This window comes from Capra hircus, chromosome 21 (assembly GCF_001704415.2).
Source record: "Capra hircus breed San Clemente chromosome 21, ASM170441v1, whole genome shotgun sequence".
In the NCBI taxonomy this organism is placed as follows: domain Eukaryota; kingdom Metazoa; phylum Chordata; class Mammalia; order Artiodactyla; family Bovidae; genus Capra; species Capra hircus.
The window spans coordinates 9,758,787-9,781,313 of NC_030828.1; the positions used below are offsets into that span (position 1 = coordinate 9,758,787).

At 41.9% G+C, this 22,527-nt stretch overlaps 1 long non-coding RNA gene across 2 annotated transcripts in view; it reads right to left on the reverse strand.

Moving 5' to 3' along the window:
* The window catches only part of LOC102172201, a 37,123-nt gene continuing 17,490 nt past the window's right edge, over window positions 2,895-22,527 (reverse strand). The window contains exons 2-6 of one of the 2 annotated variants that reach the window (XR_001919903.1): window positions 7,848-7,960; window positions 6,709-6,863; window positions 6,057-6,117; window positions 3,847-4,000; window positions 2,895-3,431 (exon numbers count right to left, since the gene is read on the reverse strand). This is a non-coding gene — a long non-coding RNA (uncharacterized LOC102172201). The remainder of the gene's footprint in view (window positions 3,432-3,846; window positions 4,001-6,056; window positions 6,118-6,708; window positions 6,864-7,847; window positions 7,961-22,527) is intronic. The other variant, XR_310887.3, reaches the window with a different exon arrangement.

Consider the following 22,527-nt stretch of genomic DNA (forward strand, 5'->3'; position numbering starts at 1 on the left):
GCTCTTTCTCCTAAGCATTGTCTCATTTCAGCAAGCTCAGGACACAAACTAGCCCACCAGAATGGGCTCTTCAAAATCTCTGATGAACGTGCAGATTTGAGCAGGGCCAGACTGGGCAGCGTGAAGCTCCATCGTCATTCCCAACCTAACACCTTTGACTCTACCCCAGCCACCTTCGGTCCAAGCAGGTGGCTCCTCTGTTGCATCAAGAATACAGGAGACCAAGGCTCCACCCTTCAAAATAGGCCATAGCCTCAGGATCATACCTAAAGTTGAGAATTCTTTCCTTAGTCACTCAAATGTGTCAATTCTTTGTGACCCCATGGACTGTAGCCTGCTAGGCTCCTCTGTCCATGGGATTCTCCAGGCCCAGTCGTGGAGTGGATAGTGAGTCCCTTCTCCATGGGATCTTCCCAACTCAGGAATCAAACCCAAGTCTCCAGCATTACAGGTAGGTTCTTTACTGTCTGAGCCACCAGGGAAGCCCCTATTCTTTCCTTTACTGGCTTTTAAATTTTAATTTACCTTGAATAGACATGTAAAAGGTAGGAAAGGGCAATAACACTTCCTCCTATCTCCCAGTCCCTCCCATCCAAGTTCACCAAAACCCTTTCTTTAAATTAATACATTTTTGGAGGAATTTTAGATTTATAGAAAATTTGAGAGAACTGTATAAAGAGTTTCTGTATATCCCTTCATATCGCTTCCCAACCTTGCCCTGCTACTACCATCTTGCTTTGGTATGGTACATATATTACAGCTGATGCTCCAATACTGATACATTATTATTAGCTGAAGATAATAGTTTACATTAGGCTTCACTCAGTGGTGTATGTTCTGTGAGTTTTGGCAAATGTATAAAGACATGTATCTACCATTAAGCATAATAGGAAACAGTTTCACTGCCCTAAATATCCCCTGTGTTTGGACCTTGATGTTCAGTGTAGCACTGTTTACCATAGCTAGGACATGGAAGCAGCCTAAATGTCCATCAACAGATGAATAGATACGCAACGGAATATTACTCAGCTATAAAAAAGAATACATTTGAGTCAGTTCTAGTGAGGTGGGTGAACCTAGAGCCTATTATATAGAGTGAAGTAAGTCAGAAAGACAAATATAGCATATTAATACATATATATGGAATCTAGAAAGATGGTACTGATGAACCTATTTGCACGGCTGCAGTGGAGACGCAGACATCGAGAACAGATTTATGAACATGGGAGAAGGGAAGGAAGGAGAGGGTGGGAGGAATGGAGAGATTACCATGGAAACATACACATTACCACGTGTAAAAGAGATGTCTAGTGGGAATTTGCTGTATGACTCAGGGAACTCACACCTAGGTTCTGCAACAACCTAGAGGGATGGGAAGGGTGGGAAGTGGGAGGGAGGTCAAGGGGGAGGGGATATGTGTCTACCTATGACTGACTTATGTTGATGTATGGCAGAAATATTGTAATGCAACATTGTAAAGCAATGATCCTTCAGTTAAAAATGAATAAAAGTGAGAAAAAATTAAAACAACAACAACAACAACTGTGTTCTATCTATTCATCCTTCTCTCCCCATGGAGCCTCTTGGAACATCTGGGGTTTTTACTGCTCTATAGTTTTGCCTTTTCCAGAATGTCATATAGTTGGAATTATATACAGTACATGTAAGTTTCCTCCATGTCTGTCTACGAGCTCATTTCTTTTTATTGTCGCATGACATTCCACTCTCTGGTTGTGCCATGGTTTGTTTATCCAGTCACTTACTGAAGGACAACTGGACAAGTACTAAGTCTTGCCAATTATGAATAAAGCTGCTATATACGCTCATATGCAAAGTTTGACGTGGACATAAATCTTCAACTCATGTGAATAAATCTCATGGCTAGATAATATGGGAAGAGTGTGTTTAGTTTTATAAGAAATTGCCAAACTATCTTTCAACCCAATGCATCTCTTGTAGTTTTAAATGACATGTTAGGTCCTATTACATTATAGGTCCTTAAGCAAACATGGGGACCTAGGCACTGCCAACAGCTCCTGGTGGACCCCAAGGCAAGAGCTGGGACCATTTGGAGGAACAAAGAGTCTCTCCTAAGACCATGAACTTGATCAAGCTATAGGGCTTCATGTCTTGCCTTTGTGACTTACTTGCTCTGTGACTTCAGGTAAGTTACTTAACCTTTCCATGCTTTGCTACCTCAACTGAAATTAACTTGGTAATAGTACCCAAACGCTAGGGTTCAGAGGATTGCCTGAGCTATCTCATGCATGTCTTAGGATCACTTGGTAAAAGTGCTCAATAAATGTTCGTTATTCCTATATCTTATTAGGAAAGTGTTTCCATCACTACCACCACCACCCAGCGTATAGCCAGTATACCCTTTAGTGATGGATTTGTGTAACACTTCAGTCAGGTACACCAAAGACAGAACAGTTGATATATTGTGAAATCTGGCGAGGGGAAAAAAAAATGCGCAGCAGCTAAAATAAAAGGAAATCAAAACTAGAAAGGAAATGTCTTTAAGTGCAGAGGTTTTGGTCCACAGAATAAATCCGCTCATTCTTCCTTAGCCCTTGACTCCCAACACTGTCTTGTTGGCTCAGAACCCTCCCGGGTAAGTTCTTGATTATGAAATGCCCTGTCTCTGGTGGCCTGCCAAAGCCTGCTCCGCAGACTCCCAGGCTAACCTGGCACTGCTGGTGGTGAGAAGCCTTGTAACCCCGAGGGCCTGACTAATGCGTGCATATTTTCCTTTCTCAGACAATTCTGCAGGCAGGCAGGAGGAGAGCCGTTAAGCAATCCACGTGGTAATTTCTTTTTTCTCTTTTTTTGGGCAGTTCTTCCAGGATGGCATAATGATATGTGCTAACAATGAAAAATAAAGGCACCATAGCTGTATCTCTTCATACTTGGGTTTACTTTGGAAATCAACAAACAAACAGAAAAGAAATTCTCTCCTGTGCTTTCTTGATGAATAATCCATGGCGCCCACAATGCCCTCCCACCAGTGGAAATGGAAACATTTGACGGCTCTACAAGTTGATTTGCCTTAGTGATATCAGATAACTAGTTTTCCTGTTTTAACTGCATGAGCTGGGTTTAGGTGTCAGGAGGTCGGAGCGCATGGAATTTTTTTTTAAACTTAGGGTAAACAATGAAACCCGATAACTTATTCAGGGCATATGGCTCAAGAACAAGCAGTCACTAATATGAGTCACATCGCATTAATAAAGCATGACACTAAGGGCATATTTGGATCAAAATATTTCAGAGTAACTGTAAAACTGAAATATGACAACAGAGCTCAGACTCCTACTTAGGAATTACACAGAGGTAGGTTTGAAAAGTTGAACCGTAGGACATGTGGGTCTGCTGGAGTCTTCCACAGGGATGCTGACAGCCAAGCATTAAATCTGTTTAGCCCATCAGTCCTGTGGGAAGAACAGGAAGAGGGCAGATCAGCACGAGCACAGTCTTTCTCAATCGGCCCTCCCACACCCACTCAAGTGTCTTGCAATGCCTGGCAGAGCTTAATAGAGTCATGAGGAAAAGGAAGAACAATGGAAAGAAGGAAAGAATTGGCCCCAAGGAGAGCTCTCCCACTCTAAATTTGCTTTGGTTGTTGTGAGGTACAGGGAAATCTTTCTAGATTTTCTAGGACCTTCTGTGCCTTAAGGTCCGGCCTGGTAAGTTTGGAAAATGATTAACAGTATGGTATCAAGAATCAGACCATAGGAAACAACTTGGAGTTCCGACTCCACCCCACACTAGTCCCGTGACACTGAGCAGTTCTCTCTAAGCCTGGGCTTTCTTGGTTGCGAAACAGAAATAGTAATAGCAACGTACCTCCTCCAGCTGCTGTAAGGATCACAGAAAATCACAGTGCGTGCGCGGCAAGGTCTCTGATGCATAGTGAGGGCTCAGTCTAGGTCCTTACCGCACTGTTGTTGTCTTCATTGCTATTTTGAGTCAACGACCCCAGTTATGGATACTCTTCCATCTGAAACAGGAAACAGGCAGGGAAGAAGTTAGAAGTAGCAGGGTTCAGGCATGACACGCAAGCTGACCATTTCAGCATCCTTAGATGCCACCAGCTGTGCTTGCTCCATTATTTAATTCAGTTCAGCAAGTCTGTTTTGAGTTCCTTCTCTATAGAAGATTCAGGATAAAGTTCTAGGAGTGTTCTAGGATCCAGGGGACACAGTAATGTTCCCACCTGACAAAGGGGTATTTAACAAATGTGCCTGTCCAGTTAGTGATGAAACTGGACATGGTCTTTCAAAATACCAGACTGGCCTCTTTGAATCTGAATTCACACAAACATAATCCTGACCCCTATTCTCCTTCTCCCCCAAATATAGATAGATGGATAGATATAAATATCGACACAGTATGAAAAGTGAAAGTGTTAGTCGCTCAGTCTTGTCTGACTCTTTGTGACCCCGTGGACTGAACCCCACCCCGCCCCGCCACCGCCCCTGCCCAGGCTCCTCTGTCCATGGAATTCTCCAGGCAAGAATACTGGGGTGGGTTTGCTGTTCCCTTCTCCAGGGGATCTTCCCAACCCAGAGATCAAACCTGGATCTCCTGCATTGCAGGCAGATTCTTTACCATTTGAGCCACCAGGGAAGCCCATTAGTATAGTATTAGAATCATAAGTATAGTAGAGTAGGGTATTATAGCTAGTATTAGCATAGTATAAAACAATTTCAGTTTAAAATCCCTTTTAAGTTAAAATTTAAATATCAACTAACTGCATTAAATATGTCTAAGCAAAAGAGGTTTTTTTCCTAAATATCCTTTGAGGAAAACATGGTTCCAAATGTTTAAACACTGTATCAACCTAATGCATGAAGACTGTGGTCCATTCTGCTTGTCTCTGTACCCAAAGTATTTGTCAGCCTCAGTGAGAACATGGATGAGTCATGCCTCTTTAATGATTTGGCATATAACTTCTGCTTCAATGTTTAATAGTTTTGGTATAAAAGTATATTAAGGTCAGAAACTGAATGGAGGTCTAGGACCCTACACTGACTCTCCAAACCAAATTTCAGAATACAGCCTTACATTTGCAGACTAGAACCTGCATCTTAGATATCTGTCCTAACCACTTGGCTTCATTAGGCCAAACAAAAACAAAATCAGGGGATCAACTAATGTAGATAAGCAGGTCGGTAAACCGAGATGTTGAGCTCATTCATGAAGAGTATGTGGAAGAGGATGGGGGCTCAGATGGCCTTCCTGATGCCCAGCAAGTCACAGCTCCACCTGGCAGAATGTGCCAGGCTCTCAGGAGGCCTCGTCTAGCAAGCTGTCTTTTCCACTGGCAGCTGAATGGCCCTTGGTCTCCTGTCAGTGGAGACGTAGATGGACGGATGGAGGTGCACAGGGCCTTTTCTTCAGGTGCAGTCAGGGCAATTATTTTCTGCACCAGTGGGAGGATGGGCAGGGGGCTCTTGTGTCTGACCTTTATTTTTAAAACTTTATCTTTAATTGGAGGATAATTACAATACTGCGAAGGCTTCTGCCACGTGTCAACATGAGTCAGCCATAGATGTGAACACGCTCCCGCCCTGCTTGAACCTTCCTCCCACCTCCCTCCCCATCCCATGCCTCTAGGTTGTCATGGAGCACGGGCTTTGGGTTCCCAGCAAATTCCCACTGGCTCTCTATTTTACGTATGATCATGCATGATCATGCATGATCATGACGCATGTTTCAGTCCTGCTCTCTCAAATAATCCCACCCTCCCCTTCCCCCACTGTGTCCAAAAATCTGCCCTTTATGTCTGCATCTCTGCATCAGGGCCATCTTTCTAGATTTCATATATATGGGTTAATATACAATACTGGTCTTTCTCTGACTTAACATCACCCTGTATGATGGGCTCTAGGCTCATCCACCTCATTAGAGCTGACTCTGACCATTAATTTCCACTCATCACAGACTGATCCTCCCCCTGCGTGGGAAAGCGAAAACATCATTAATTTTTATGACTGCCGTGGCTTTTACCAGCAAAAAAAAATTTGCAAGTTAGAATGAAAAGTACTACATACCTGGAAAGGTGTTTTCTGTGGTATCTCTCAGCTGTATTTGCCTGATGTTGAAAGGAGTGCCCTTAAAGAAAAAAAAAAAAAATCCTCTCTGCACCAGGTGAGCCTCTGTTAGTTTCCAGAGAGAGTAAATGCCATTACACCCAGCTAGTCTGCCAGGCTGCCCATATCCCATATTATGATCCCTATCTAGGAAGGTGGATGCATGGATATAAATGTTTGGTATATTATTGAATCTCTAATGTCCTCTTTTCTAAAGTTCTGAAGCTACTTCAAAAGACTTTATTGTAATTATTTGAACTCAAAACTAATCTTGATGAGATTTAGGGAAAAGAACACCTTCTTTTCCCCAAATAGCTTCCCAGGTACTGTTTAGTTTTGTTTCCAAAGCAGTAGCTGCCCCCCCCCACCCCCCCAAGACCTGGTGTCCTTCTTCACCAGTGAACTCTTTCCTGGAACCCTGCCCTGCAGCAACCCAGCCTTCCTGCCCACCCGGACTTCCCTCAGCTTGTCTGCCACGAGCTCCGTCTGTTTTACAGATGGCCTTTTCTCTTCCTAACTCCGTCTTCTTCCGGCTCACTTCTGTGCGTCCCTTGAGCATCAGTTTGAACACAGCTCCCCACAGGAGATCTTCACATCTCGGAAAGCTCTTTACCCGTGCTCCCGATTCCTGGACGATGACTTCTCAAGCACTTCATGCAACTGCTTCTTGACTGCAGTTTTCCTGCTCTGAGTTTAGACGCTATTTCTGTTTTACTCTTGCATCCCAGAACCCAGCACCATGCGTACATGTGGTAGGTGCTCAGTAATCTTTGATGGAAATAAAAGAGAGAGAAAATAGGAAGAGAGAGACAGACAAAGGAAGGAAGGAAGAAAGGAGGGGGGAGACCGTGAGAGAAAGGGCAAAACTGCATCACTGCAGAGGCACTCCTGGTTTGTCACACCTCCTTCTCATGGCCTCTCCCCTTCTCTTTTTCCTCTTCCTCCTCCGTCATAGCCTCCTCATGGAAACACCATAAAGTGAAGCAAAATTAAAACCATCCTTGCCTCAGTATGTACTCCAATTTGGTGTAGGTTTTTTTTTTTTTTTTTTTTTTGGTCTTTCTGGGTCCTGCCTCCATGATTTAAATGAACAATTTCAAAGCCAATTTATTCAACGAGCACAAAGCATCTTGTCTGTGTCATATATACCTCAGTAAATAAATGGCAAAATATGTTTTGTTAAGATAGTTTTCTCACTTAAGGTTTGAAAGTCTTACACAAGTTTTCTTGCCATCAGATAAGTCCAACTTGAGAGTGGCGTTATAAAACTGAGACACTAGAAATAATATTATTTGGGGGTGTGGGTGGAGATGAGGTGTATCTTGGCAAAAATCTAGAGAAAAATGTGGAGCTTGAGTAGTTAGATATTGTATTATCATTTGATTTCACGAGTAACTAATACTTGAGGTCTTCACTTATTTAAAGAAATAGATGCCTAGTGTTTTAAATAAAAAGAAGGCTTAACCACTCCCCTGCATGGGATGCAGAAATTAGAACAAAGATGTGTCGAAGCCCCGTTAGATCATTTTTTATAGGATAAAAAAAAATCCCAGGGTGTATAATGTTATAAAAGAGAATTTTGCACTGTATTTAGATATGAACTAGATAAAATTTTTTTAAAGCAACTTTTTGTTGTCTTCCATGAATTTCCCTTTTTGTGTGCAGAGAAGATAGATATGAAAGAGCGCAGCACCAGAGCATTATGGAGGAGAATAATACATGTTCATCTGTGTTATTGTCTCTATTTCTCACCTGCAGGTATGTAGTTCAGGGACGGCAGAGCTCCAGAGCAGGGCAAGAAATTGAGTGCAGGGTAGACTCACTCATGACGAGAGATTTCGAAAGTTAAAATTACAGAGTCAGGGCTAGAAAATAAGAGAGATTTACTTAGGCATTAAAGATAGGTACTGCACAGTAAAACTGATAGATCCTTATTACATTGTCCCATAAGAGACTGGGCCACTCGGAGAAGTTAATGCTAAGGAAATTTAAAGCAAGTTAGAGGAAATACTTCTTCACCTGGTAGAATTCATTCTGAGGAATTTGCTGCCAGCGGCAGTCATAAAATCAATCACTGGGTTGCATTTTTCCGAAGGGTAGAATAATATATGACCCACTCTTCTGACTAGTTGGGGAAGATAAAAGCAATCAATTCTCCTGCTTCTCGAAGATCACAGTTGATTACAAGTAGGATCAGCAAAAAGGTGTCCCCCACACTTGATCAGGATAATTAAAAACTGTTTGCCCATGCTCACATGTCTTAGAAGAAACGTCAAAATAGGATGCAAAGCTCAAATGACCTGATCTAATATGACAAATGTTTGTTGACAGGCACAAAAAATTAAACTATGAAAAAGAAAAAAACTATCCCAGGAAATAATTACAGATATTCCTAAAATATTTGTCATAAAAACATTTTTGTGATACTATAAATACGACATGATGCTTTTGTTTTTGAATCTGATTTGCTTGACTAGTACTCTCAGAATAAATCTGCCAAGTTTGAAACAGTTAGCAAGCATGACTTTCTTTTTCCCGATAGAGAACAGAGTTTAGTCAGAAGTTAAACTTGCACTAGAAATGTTAGCAAAGTGAAAGTGAAAGTGAAGTCGCTCAGTCGTGCCCGACTCTTGTCGACCCCATGGACTGCAGCCTACCAGGCTCCTCCATCCATGGGATTTTCCAGGCAAGAGTACTGGAGTGGGTTGATGTGAATTCTGAGGTTGTCATGTAGAAGATCAGTGACAAACCCCTGGATAAAGGCATCTCAGTTTAAAATTAGCTTCATTTTTTATGGAATCTGCTCCACTTTTTAAACTTTTTTTTTCTTAAAATTGTAATGTATTCTCTAAAATTTCACTTTTTGCTACAACCCATGTATCAAAAGTCGTATGAACTTCTGAACAAGACACCCAAAAAGCCATTGTTGGAAGTATGGCTGGAGCCTGCATTTTCATTTGGGGACAAAAGAGTATAATACAATCTACAAAAAAGAGAGAGAGAAATTGTGATAAAAATTGCAAAGTAAAATACAATCCTAAATAAGTCATACTAAAAGCACATCTTGAATTTCAACAAAATGTAGCTGTGCTGAAAAGTCATCGTTGTCACCTCCTGGAAACCAGGAAATGTTACTGACTTTAACGGACAGTGACCTGTCTAGTTTCATTACTCATGTTAAAAAAAAAAAAAAAGTAAAGATAAAAGGTGTCTGGAAGTTCTTTCATGATAAATCTCCATAACTTGCAATGGTAGTTGTAAGTTGAGCTTAAGAACATCATTATTTTCATAACCATGTCTTATTAAAACATTATCCTGATAAAAGATTTCAACAAGGAAAGAGTAAATGCCATATATGAATTTCAGTAGAGTTTTCTATAGTTGCCATGGCACCGTTGGAAGCTCTAGAGGAATTCCTGAATCGGCTCACGAGACAGCTTACTGCTACAAGCACTCGTTGTGGGGGGACATTCCCTGGAGCCAGCCTCCCTCAGTTTCAGTCCCAAGAAAGCCATCTGCTGAGTGCCTTGAGCAGGTCATTTCACTCCCCTTGTCTCAATATCCTTATCTATAACGTGGGTACAATAATAGTGCCTATGCCACAGGATTGTTTAAATCGGTCTAAAGTAACTAAAACTGTGCCTGGTATAGCACAGAGTGCTCAGTCATTGTTATTTTCTTTCAATCCCTTGAAAGTCTGGGCTTTAAAGGGAATCATCTTTCCCCTGCTTCCCTTGTGGCTAAGCTGAGAAAGAATCCACCTGCAATGTGGGAGACCTGGGTTCGATTTCTGGTTGGGAAGATCCCCTGGAGAAGGGAAAGGCTACCCACTCCAGTATTCTGGCCTGGAGAATTCCAGGGACTACGGTCCATGGGGTTGCCAAGAGTCGGACATGACTGAGCGACTTCGACTTCACTAATCTTTCCCCGGGAGAGAATGGGACATCAGAGGTCATTTCTTCCTTTGTGAGGTTGGGTGTAGGAATGGGAGAAATTTCCAAGGTTACACTCTCTCCTCATTCTGGTCCCTACCCTTTTTTCTGCCTTCTCTCCTGCCAGTGTGAAAAGTGAAAGTATCGATCACTCAATCATGTCTGACTCTGTGACCCCATGGACTGTAGCTTGCCAAGCTCCTCTGTCTATGGAATTTTCCAGGCAAGAATACTGGAGTGGGTTGCCATTCCCTTCTCCAGAGGATCTTTCTGACCCTGGGATTGAACCTGGGTCTCCTGCATTGCGGGCAGATGCTTTACCCTCTGAGCCACCATGGAAGCCGGCTTGCTCCTTAAATTCTGAGCTCCTTAATCCCTCTCAATTTGCTCACTCCTCACAGTCCTTGCCTCTCCTTTTGGCCCAGAATAGTTGCCTCTTTTCTCCCCCACCAAATGCTGATGTGGCTGATTCACACTCATCCTCCAGCCCTCTCCCTGGATGTCATCGTCCTGGAGAATCTCCCCCACGCCAAATCTACACTCGGTGCTCCCGTCCACATGCTCACGGCCCCCCTCTTTCAGTCACCACCTCTTATTTCCTGCTGACGCTCTGCCTCCACCATGACACTAGAAACTCCCCTCGGCAGAAAGTTGGATCCGCCATGCAGCAGTGCTTGTCACTGAGCTCCAGTTCTGACACACTGAGATGGAAGAGAGCGTCAAGACCAACAGGAGAGCCTGCCCCTTTGCAGAAACATGCTTCCTATCTCCCTTTGCATTGACTCTACAAAATCACTCACTGATGAGGCTCTGCTCAAAAGAAATGGATGTTTTGGCTGTCATATTCAAAGCCAGTGTTACAGAAGAACCATGTTGGGGCTGCATGAAAATAATGGGGCCTACCTTTTATCAAACAAACACTGGGAAAATCTATAATGCAGCCTGAATTGGGAAAAGCTCAAAACAAAGTAAAAGGGGAAAAATAACTTGCTTTGAGGTTTATTTAGTCTGAAAAACAGGACTCCAATGGGTGGTAGTGTTGTTTACTATTAGTCTAAATTGTTTAATCATATTGCAGAATTGCTACGTATCTCCTAGAATATGCAGGATAGTATTAACCTTATAACCTGTTGAGTACAAATAACAAAGACTTGGCTTCATAGTGGATGATCAGAAGGGCAAAAAAGATAGACCAAGCAATTAGATGCAAGCATGATGAGGTAAAGACTGATTCAGGCAATTTGCTCTCATGTTTTACCCATACCTGAAAGATGTAGTTAATAGAGGCATAAGCATGGAGCAGTCCACACGAATGATTCAAATCTTTATTTCTCTTTGTGAATGAAGGTTAAATAAGCACTTAGAGATATATGATGAGAACAATACTTAGAATATTGAAGCATGAATTTACATACAGAGCATTTGCTAAGCACTATCCATGTATTATTTTATCACAAGAGTCCTATGAGGTATGCAATGGTTAAAACAATACAGTTGAATAATTTGAGGCTAAATGATTAAGAAACTTGCCCAAAGTCATACAGCTACAATCAGCAGTCAGTCTTAAAACCCTTGTTCATTTGACTCCTGAGTGTTTTCTTGAACCTTCCAGTGAACGCTACAGCCTTCACCCAAATTCAGATGCAAGATGTAGTGGGAAAAACCTGAGGTCTGGACTCCAAAAACTCACAGTAGTCATCAGTTTGAGCGGATCACTCCATCTCTGTTTCATTAGTTTTGATAGGAGAAAAGTAATATTCTTTTCTGTCCTTCCTGCCTTCCAGAACTCTCATGATGATCAAGTGAGAGGGTTTACATGCAAGAACTTAGGAAGCGGGAGTGCTATACAAGTATCAGCTGATAGAGTTTATTTACAGGCATAGCCTGTTGATGGATTTGTATCGATTTAGTTGGTATTTAGGGAATATTTTGTGTATGAGGGTTGCAAATGAGTTCTACCAAAACTAGATATGACAAGCAGATGAAAATGATGGACTCTGCCCACAGAGATAAATGGACATGATTTGTAGAAGGAACTGGTTGTCCCATAACTGCACTCCAGTCTTGGGGCACCAGTAACTGGCATTTTTAGAAAGTTAAAACACCAAAGATAAGGTTCCTCTTCTGAAGGCAGTTGTACTTGGGATCAGCACTGCTTACAAATTAAGTGAAAGTGAAAGTGAAGTCACTCAGTCATGTCTGACTCTTTGTGACCCCGTGGACTGTAGCCTGCCAAGCTCCTCTGTCCGTGGGATTCTCCAGGCAAGAATACTGGAGTGGGTTCCCATTTCCTTCTCCAGGGGATCTTCCCAACCCAGGGATCAAACCTGGGTTTCCCCACATTGGAGGCAGACGCTTTAACCTCTGAGCCACCAGGGAAGGTAAATCCAATTGAATAACAGGGAGCCTGGGGATTGAAAAGCGATCTTATCTAAAGAATAGACCAGCAACTCCATGTTTACTTACCTGGAGAAGACTGATCACTTACAACCTTTAAAAATTTTGTTTTATAGCTTATAGACCTCCCCCCCAATATATTTTTCTATTAAAAAATTGCAAAAATTATTATCAACTTATATTACATGTGTAAAGCTCTGAGAAACTGTAGTGTTAAAGAGAAGAAGGTAACTTGAGATCTGACTTCATCTATCAGATTTTTTCCACCTGTCCTTAGCATCCTCGCTGTCTTTGCTCTCAACATAAAATAACACCCTTGGCGGTAATAATCTGTTTTTCTCTCCTGCATTTGTTGAGTACTCAAGAATAGAGTTGAGAACTGCAATAGGTATCTGTAATTTTTCTCTGCCCAGCATCCATTCCTTCTTTATGTAATAGAAGCTGGATTTTCTGTTAAGATACCACCTCTTTTCTGTATCTCAGTCCTTAAGGTTTAAATAGAGCTGACTCTACCCACTGGGTCCAGCAGGCGAAAGATAACTGAGACCTGACCAGTCTAAACGATGGTGACTTTTCCAACACTGAGCATGAGACCCAATCAAACCTATGGTTATTAACCTGGAAATGTTTGATGCAACAACTACCAAGAGAAAAAAAAAGCTAAATTACAAAGCTATAATCGTTGAGGTACGAGTGGCCATCTTTGCTGCCACTTGAAAAGAAACCACTTGAGAATGCATCAACACGAAGCAGATCCGAAAGATAAAAAAATAATTTCCTAGGGGCATTATACGCGCATTCAGCTTTTCCCTCTTCTTTTCCATTACCAAAGGTAATACATTCTTTTTTTTGATCAAGCCAGTTTCTACCCTGGTTCTATTAGCTGCAACTGGAAGCAAGCATTATTATTTCTATTAGTTGCAACCATTAGCCCAAGGTTCTATTAGTTGTGACCATTAGCCCAAGGAGATGTATCAGTTGTACAAAATTTCTACATATGACATATACTGTCTACCAGTACTGTGATAGCTTCTAAGGAATAGAAAGTAGATAGAGAAAGAAATTGCAGAGCTGAGTTTACTCCACTTGTTTCATATTCCTCTTTGCTCTTGATTATCCCAGAATATTGAGTAATAAGTAACAGCAAACATGAGTAGAGTGTATGGAATATGAGAGGCATTCTTTTAATCTTAGTTATGTTATTATTCCCAACTAAGGAAAACATAAAGAGCAAAAAAAAAAATTTGTGTTTCTGAAGAGTATTGGAGACATAAGTTGAGCCTCAATGTAACACCCTCCAGATGTCAAAGTGTGTTTTATTTTTCTCAACATAAGAATCTAGCAAAAGCATCCAAGGTTAAGAGTCAAATTCTGCTCCTCCTCCTACCACGGAAAAGCTGCTGAAGCTTGGAGAAAGTAACCTATGTAATTTACACCAGGAAATCCACAATGCTAGGAAAAAGAATGGAGGCAAACCAGCTCGTGCTTCAGTACCAGATTCGAAAATCACAGCTTTGAATTTTAGTCCCAGGGTCACCACTAACTGGTTGTGTGAGCTTGTATGCGTATTCTCATTGCCTTGCTGCTACTGCTGCTAAGTCACTTCAGTCGTGTCCGACTCTGTGTGACCCCATAGACGGCAGCCCACCAGGCTCCCCTATCCCTGGGATTCTCCAGGCAAGAACACTTGGGTATCTGTAAAATTAAGCCAGTGACATGCAACCTCCTTATTTCTCGTACATTATGTGTAAAGCACATGAGAAAAGATACTTGAAAATGACTTCAGAAGTTTCTAAGTACATACAGAATATTGTTACTACTTGAGTGTAAAAAAAAAAAAAGCTTTTGCTTAAGTAAGAAAAAGAAAACTCTCTACTAGTGAGATATGGCCTGGAACTCCTCTAAGCCACAACCAGAAAATAAACTTTGCCTGGCATATGATAGAAAAGGGTAATTTAAAAATCACAGCAAGGTCATCATTCTCCGTTCACACCTCATGATTTACTCTACATACGCTATGTGCTGTCGATTCAGTCATGTCCAAATCTTCGTGACCCCAGGAACTGTCATCCACCAGGCTCCTCTGTCCATGGAATTCTCCCCCTCCAGGGGATCTTCCTGACCCAGGGATCGAACCCGCGTCTCCTGCGTTGGGAGGTAGGTTCTTTACCACTAGCGCCACCTATCAGTGTGCCATTATTTCCCACAGAGGAAGGAGCAACTACTGCAAAAATAACTGCAGAAATAACAGCTGGTACCAAAAGAGCTGAGTTCTAGTACTGACCCTGTCACTGGCTTATTCTGTGGCCTAGGACACAGCCCCTTCTAGCCCTTGGTTTTCCTGAAGGGATTAAATTTGTAATGTGGGAGACAACATGGGCACTCACCAACATCTGGCTTTCCGCTGCTTTCCAACCACACAAAAGACTATATTTTCTAGACTCCTGGCAGTTATGCTTAGCCAGATGACTAGTTCTGGTCAACAGGGTATGAGAAGAAAGACCAAATGCTACTTCTGGTCCTGAAGCCTTTCAGTACTTTCTTCCCCTGCTCCAGCCACAGAGGCTGCCATTAATTCAAGTGAAAGCATTAGTTGCTCAGCTGTGTTCAATTCTTTACGATCGCATGGACCATAAGCCGCCAGACTCCTCTGTCTGTGGAATTCTCCAGGCAAGAACACTGGAGTGGGTAGCCATTTCCTTCTCCAGGGATTAATTCAGGGTGGTCCAGCAATAGATAGTAGAGCCTCCCTCATCTTGGGCTCTGTGTAGGTACATGGAACAGAATCCCCTTGCCATCCTGCCACTGATATGTAGAAAAAAGCCTTTGTTCTGTTAAATCACTAACACTTCAGTGCTAATTTGTTACAGCAGCATAATCTAGTTTATCCTTACAAATAAAATAATTTCCATGTTTCTCTAAACTCTCTTTGATACAGTTGCCATGCAATATGTTTTCTATGCTGAGATAATGGATTTAGAGCAAGAAGAAGCTATGAATCCCACAGATCTTCTAGGATGTTTTTCTTTATAAGTTGCAAGGAGAGACAGAGAGATATAGATAGGGAAAGGCTCCATGGAGTTTCTCTGCCCCGAGGAGGGGGCATTCTACAAAATTTTCTCGATTATGCGTTCTAATTCCTCCCACCAGGACTTTTAAAAAGTTAAAAGGTGTGTTTTATCTTACTAAATATCAAAAACAAATGGGAGTCAAACTTGGAAGACACATTTTAATACAAAAGTGAACAGAACAAAAAACAAACAAAAAATAGTGAACAGAACAGAAATGTAGCTTTAATATCATTAGATGTTACATTTAATTTGTTCGCCATACTTATTTGCAGATGCGTCCCAAAGGGCTTGAATAATATTCTAGTGGGATCTACCTATGAACTCGCTTGCTGGGCAAATTCCAAAGTGCCTCTACCACGGCAGCACACAATGTGAGTAAGAAGAGAAGAAAGGGAGGACCCAGCATAGCTCCAGGCCCATTCCAGGTTTTCTTCTCTCCTCCCGGAGTAGGAGGAGAGAGAAAGGGAAGAGAGAGGGGGAAAATTGAGGCAGATTATAGGGATGGGCGAGAACAGAAGAAGGAAGTGGCCAAGTGACAAAACTTAACAAGATAAAGAGAAAAGGAGAAGAGAATACGCAGGCAGATGCAGACAATTTCATGCATGGCCAAGACAAGGTGAAGCAGCCAGCAGTGAGTAAGAGAACAGCTTCTTGACTTGTCTCTCAATAAACAGCCTTGAAATCTTCTGGCTGAACTATTTCTACAATGGCCCAGGTAGCGCAAACCTCAGAGTTACCGCTTAGAGATATACAAGACCAACCATCAAGGTCACACTGATGGTGCAGGAGGAGCCTCCATTGCATCTGGTCTCTTCAAGAAGCCAGTCAAAAGCTAGAACCTAAGAAGAAAGAACACCTAAGCAGAAAGCCACATAGGGCAGAAAATCAGGAGCATGAGTGCTTAGCATCTTCCATAGTGTCCACCCTTAAAGACTGCAGATGCGCCCATGCTCCGTTTATCTCCTCTTACCAGGCTCCTCCGAGAACAGCAGACGAATCCGACCATGTCCTAATTATACTCTGTGACTCTGTATTTTCAGATGATCTCAATATGTCACACATGGTAAAGAACCTCATAGGGCGGTTCATGTGTGCAGGAAAGCGGCCATTCATCATAAGAAAAGCACATAACCATTTTTAAAGGATTTACTACATTCCAGGAAGTGGACTAAACCTTTCACCAGTTTCATCTGCTTTAAAAACCGTGCATCATACTCTGCTTGCTTAATGTGTGGATGAGATTTCAAAGGATTAAATGACCCTCTTAAGTTCTCACAACTGGTAAACGGAAGAGGCAAGGTTCTGAGCCAGGTCATCTGACCCAAAAGGCAGCTCGGGGCACACATCACACTCCAGACAGGATGAGAGGCCACACTCCCCCTCGCTGTCCACACTCACTGTGAATGTCCCACACTATTTATATCCCTTGATTCGGTGATGGTCTCATTCTCACCTCTGAATACCTTGAGTTTGTCGATGTAGAGATAAATTTTGTCCTTCTAATCCTTCACTTTTCTTGGTGACTTGTGTCTCCCCAACCCCAAATCTAGTTTTCAACTGCTTTAAACTGAGAGAGCTTCCATAACTACTTCTTTTTAAAAGCTTGGCAGATGCTCCAGTGGGCTCACAATATTTCACAGTGGAAGAGTTGTTCATTGACAAACAGTAACAGCCATGAATATTTGTTGAATGACTGAACTTTTAATAATTGAAGAGACCCTTTCCTAGAAACACTCTGAAGCTAGTTAAAAGGTTGTTAAGTAATAGGGAATGCTAAGGAAGGATCTAAATTCAACTTTTCATTTATTCATTTTAATTCATGCACTCCACAAATATTTTTTAGCCTCCTAGACAGCTCCAGACACTGTGCAAGTTACTTCTGAGTGATGTACAAGCTATCTATTGTTGTACAAAATTAGCCTCAAACTTGGCAAGTTGCACAAACACTTGTGATCTCACACAGTTTCTGACTCAGGAATCTGAGACCAGCTTAGTGAAGCAGTTTTGCTTCTGGATCTCTTGTGAGGATGCAGTCTCGCTATTGGCTGGAGCTCAGGTCATCTTAAGACTGACTGGAGCTGCAGAATCTGGCTCCAAGTTCACTCTCCTACTTGTTGGCAGGCTCAGCGGTTCACTGGCTCTTGGCAGAGACTTCAGTTCCTACTCTTGTGGACCTTTTTGTTAGGCTTCCCAGAGCCAAAATAGAGAGAGCCTGCACCCAAATCAGAAGCCACCATTGCTTTTTATTACCTAATTTCCAAAGCAATTCTATGTCATTTCTGGGAAATAGGTTCCATTCTTCAAAGACAAGCATCACAGAATCCATGTATACAATTTGAAAACCATGGAGGGGAGTTGATTAGAAAGGAAATTGCTAAAAAAAAATGTTTTCATAGCTTTTTCATTTTTTTGACTACTTACAGTTAACACGTGATATTTTGTAACTTAATTTTCTGCTAATAAACTAGATACAGCCATGTAGTTTCAACCTTTTCAAAGGAGACCCAGAAAGCATGAATCCCTCAAGATATCTGGTATCTTTAGATGAGGAATATCATTTTCCATTCATGTGTCAGGAGTTACACAGACCCAAATTTCTAGTTCCTGAGGAGGGCATGAGATCCCACCAGTATTTTTACCAGGACAATCCCAGGAACAGAGGAGCCTGGTGGACCACAGTCCAAGGGGGTCACAAAGTATCAAACATGTCTGAAGCTACTTGGCACACATGCATGCATCCAAAGTTCTAGTCAGGCACCTTAAAAGCTCAAAGAGAATGAGGAAAACAAGATGCCATAGAAAAATCTATCAGAAAGATCATCAGGGAAACTAGAAGCTGCCATCTCAATGTATTTCCCAGTGCAATTCATTTAACTTTTCAATGGTCTGATTGTATTTTGACCCACTGCACTCTTTCAAAGATTTAAATTTTCACCATTATCTTCCACGTCAAATAATGAGTTCTGAAGCAGAATTTCCGTCTGTCAGTTTACAGAATGCTGCACCTCATCTCATCTCTGCATTGAAATCAAGTTCCCCTCACCTTTCAGCAGCCAAAGCACCACTTCATCGTCAGCAGTGGGGAAAGCCACAAATCAATTAAACTCACGGTGGATTTGAGAGTACCCATGAATTGCACTTACAGTGGTCGTACAAAAAAGATGGCAGCACAGGGTTCTCAACAAAAGCATGCAAGTCAGGCAATGGCACATTTGGGGTCAGTTGACACTTTCCGTCTTTGTCCTGTCTGTCACTTCAGCAGGGTTCTTCATTTTGTTTTCCTAGGGCCCACTGCCACATCAGCATTGCAACAGTCCACATCGCTTTATTTAAATCTGAGAAGCAAACCACACGCAGGTTTCTGAAGAGCCGTGTGTGGCTAAGAAAGCCTGGGGTTGGAAGGCAGCGCCCGTAATCCCCTCCCAGAGCTAAAGAGGACGAAGCTACTCCAGAGAGGGTTCCAAACACAACAAATGCCCCTTCGAGCTCAATTTTGCATTTTGTTTTCTGCTTTAAAATCTCTACTGGCTGCACATCTGAGAAGGCTTAAGAACATAATTTATTCCATATAAAGTTCCCAGTAATTTATGCTCACCAAGTTGGCAGCATGGGAAGGAATTTTTCATTGGCTACCACGGAAGATTATTACAGACCTTGACATGTAAGTAAAGACAGCACCGGCAGCCATACTTTATTATTTTTCTTCATTTATTTTTTTATTGAAGGTTAGTTGATTTACAATGCTGTGTTAATTTCTGCCAGACAGCAAAGTGACTCAGTTTTGCACGTACATACATTCTTTTTTATATTGTTTCCCATTATGATTTATCCCGGGATACCGAATATAGTTCCCTGTGCTATATACAGGGAGTTCTCCGTTGTTTCAGTTGTGTTGGATTCTTTGTGACCCTGTGGACTCTAGCCCACCAGAATCTTCTGCCTGTGGGATTCTCCAGGCAAGAATACCAGAATGGGTTGCCATGCCCTCTTCCAGGGGATCTTCCTGAGGCAGAGATCAAACCCAAGCCTCCTGTGCCTTTCGCATTGCAGGCCGCATTGCAGGCCGATTCTTTACCACCGAGCCACCGGGGAAGCCTGTGCTATACAGTAGGACCGTTCTATGTGTAATAATTTGTACCTTCTAACCTCAAACTCTCAGCCCTTCTCAGCCCCCTCTTATTAAATGTGCATTAACTTTTTAAAACACCATCCTTGTAGAGAAGGAGGACGAAAAGGAGCAAATGTAGACAAATACGGGAAACCTACTGAAAATGTGCTCATTTCCCCAGTACCCACCATCCTGCCGCCATCCTGCAACACAAAACTAGTGCGGCTCACGGTTTCATCAAAATTCCGCTGTAACTCAGAAAGCAATATGGCTGGAAGTCTCCTGGTCCCTACATGGGAGTGTAGTTTTTATAGGCAGTAAACAAAAATCTCTAAATTAAATTTGCCTTTATATAGTCTTTTAGAATATAGAAGCCCCTGGCCCCAGGCAGCCGCCTTGGCAATCACAAGTCTGCTCTCTATGTCTGTGAGACATAGGTTCATTTGAGGCAGCCATAATTTAAACAAAAGGAAATGTACTAGCATCTCAAGTTTTAAATTCAAATGATTTGTATCTTTTTAATCTATAAATTTATAATTTTCTTTCTTGTTATTTCTTAGGAATGCACACATCAAGAATAATAAATTGATGTATTAGTTGTAATAATTACTTAGATTCCTCTCTGTAGGCATACAGATATGAACACCGTTCTCCAAGATGGAAGAGGTTACTATAACATATTGATTTCCTCTCAGAATCTCAAAAGTGAAGTCTCTACTTTCACAGAGCCACCAGAATGCCAAGGGCTGGCAACTGACCTAAAATTGGATTTCCCATCCTTTGCATTTGTATCATATAATCCCATCTGAATCTCTTATCATGGGTTCTCTGGAATCATATTTTGATATTGCTAATAGGAGAGTTTGACACTCTTCTTGCCCTGAGAGGTCCACAGCTCTCAAAATTTTGCCTTTTTATGAGCAATGTAATCAAGATTGGATGATACTTGTATTGTACCTCAGCTGACTGGGTACCAAGACACAGTATCACTGAGATGATTACCAAGGATAACACAGCCTCCTCAACTCAAAGCAAAAAAAAAAAAAAAAAACAACTGGAAACTTCCTCCCTGAAATATTCTACTGCCCCATTGAGCTAGGAATAACAATGAACATAGTGCTCAAAAATACATTCTATTTCACTTATGGATTTCTTTGCAATTTGAATCCTAAAAAGAGAATTCACAAGAGAGAAGATGGTGGGGAGGAATTTTTTTTTTCTTTAAGGAAGAGTGTATTTAGAAAAGAATGAGAAGATGTCTTGCCACTAAGCCAGTGGGAATTTGAAATTACTCCAAGTCAAGGAGCCAATAGACTGGCTAAAACATAAGGTAGAATTCAGAGGGAGCTGATCATGTTTTGATCACATTTTATGCTTTTCTTCATGCTTGTTTCCAAGACCTAATTGGTGCCTATGTTGGAAAATGTTAACACAGAGCAGCGATGCAAAAGAAGGGTATCAAAACATCTTAGATTAATCCTTCTTCCAACCTAGATTTTGCCCTCTCCCTGAGTAAGTGGCCATAAGATATTGACTTTTAAGAACCCAGATGACTGCCATTCCCTGGGTCATCTAAAAGTTATACAGAAGCCTTGGGAAGAAGAAGGTATCTTAACCTTTCTTTAGTCCAGCTATGAAAGTATCTTGGCCAAGGTACAAGTCATACATGAAATGACGAAAACAACAGCAGCAAAAACATATGCCAAAAGTGAGTTTTGGTTGTATGAAAGTTCACCATGACTCTGGACGGTAGGAAGACCAGCTCAGAGAGAACAGTTAAGTCAAATCATCATGCTGAGAATAAGGAGAGCAACAAATTGGACAACGCTGATGTGGAGCCTCTAGTACAGTGGGTTTTCAATTTGTGGTTCTTGAGTGTCTTATAAGTGAGTGTCCAAGGTCAAGGCACGGGGTACAGTTTAATAACTATTGTGCTCAAATCTTTCACTTCAACAGGCTAGTTCCACCATGAATAAAAACAAGTTATTATCAAAACTAGTTGTTCCAGTGATTACTGTGAGATCAAAATTAAAAACCTAAAATGATAAACCTAAAAAGATATTCAGAGTCTCCATCGTGAACACAAACTAAAAGCCAGCATCCTTATACTTGCAGTGTTCATGCACTCAGAATGGACTGAGCTCTCTTTATGTGCCTGGCGCTGTGCCAGGAGCTGGGACCGTAAGAGAAACAGTTCAACTCCCAGCCTCCGTGGGGCTTCCAGCCCCAAGGGAGAGAGAGACACAGAGAACTAACCCAAACAGCATGTTTCATCTGTTCTGAGAGAAGTGGAAGCTCTGAAGTGGAAGCCGACGGTACCCATACTTCTGGCACTTGTGCAAAGTTAGGAATTCATTCTGGCAGGGGTTTTTTGTTTTTTGGTCACTATCCTCCTTATACTAATCTCCTCTGGTATTTCTACAACCTTGTCCATGTCTGTGTGTCCTTCTCTCTGTCTTAAATCTTCAGGTAAATGCCCAAGGGACAAGGAGTTCAACTTATTCACTCCAGAAGGGAATCTAAACGTGGCTTACCAGTTAGACTAAAAAGAAAATCATCTCAAATCCACTCCTCCCCCCTATGAAAATGACAGGGAGGCAGAAGACACACTCTACTTAAGAACTATGGGAGAAACCTCCAGCTTCTTTATATAAGCCCCAATAATCCAGGGAACAGTGAACCTGAGTGTCCCCCAGAGAAATAAGAACCCTGGTCCCTACCTTTACTCTGCGCCTCTTTCCAGCTGAGGTTTCCATTCCTCTCTCCTCCCGCTCCTTGCTCTGCCCTACCTCCCATACTTTTTGAATGCCGAATGGAATCACCTACATTGGACATCTGTTCCAAGCAGTTCTCTTTCAAACTTCCAAAGCTCCTTGTTCACATTGTCAGAGAGTATTATGCCGTGTTTGCTTGCCTCACTGCTG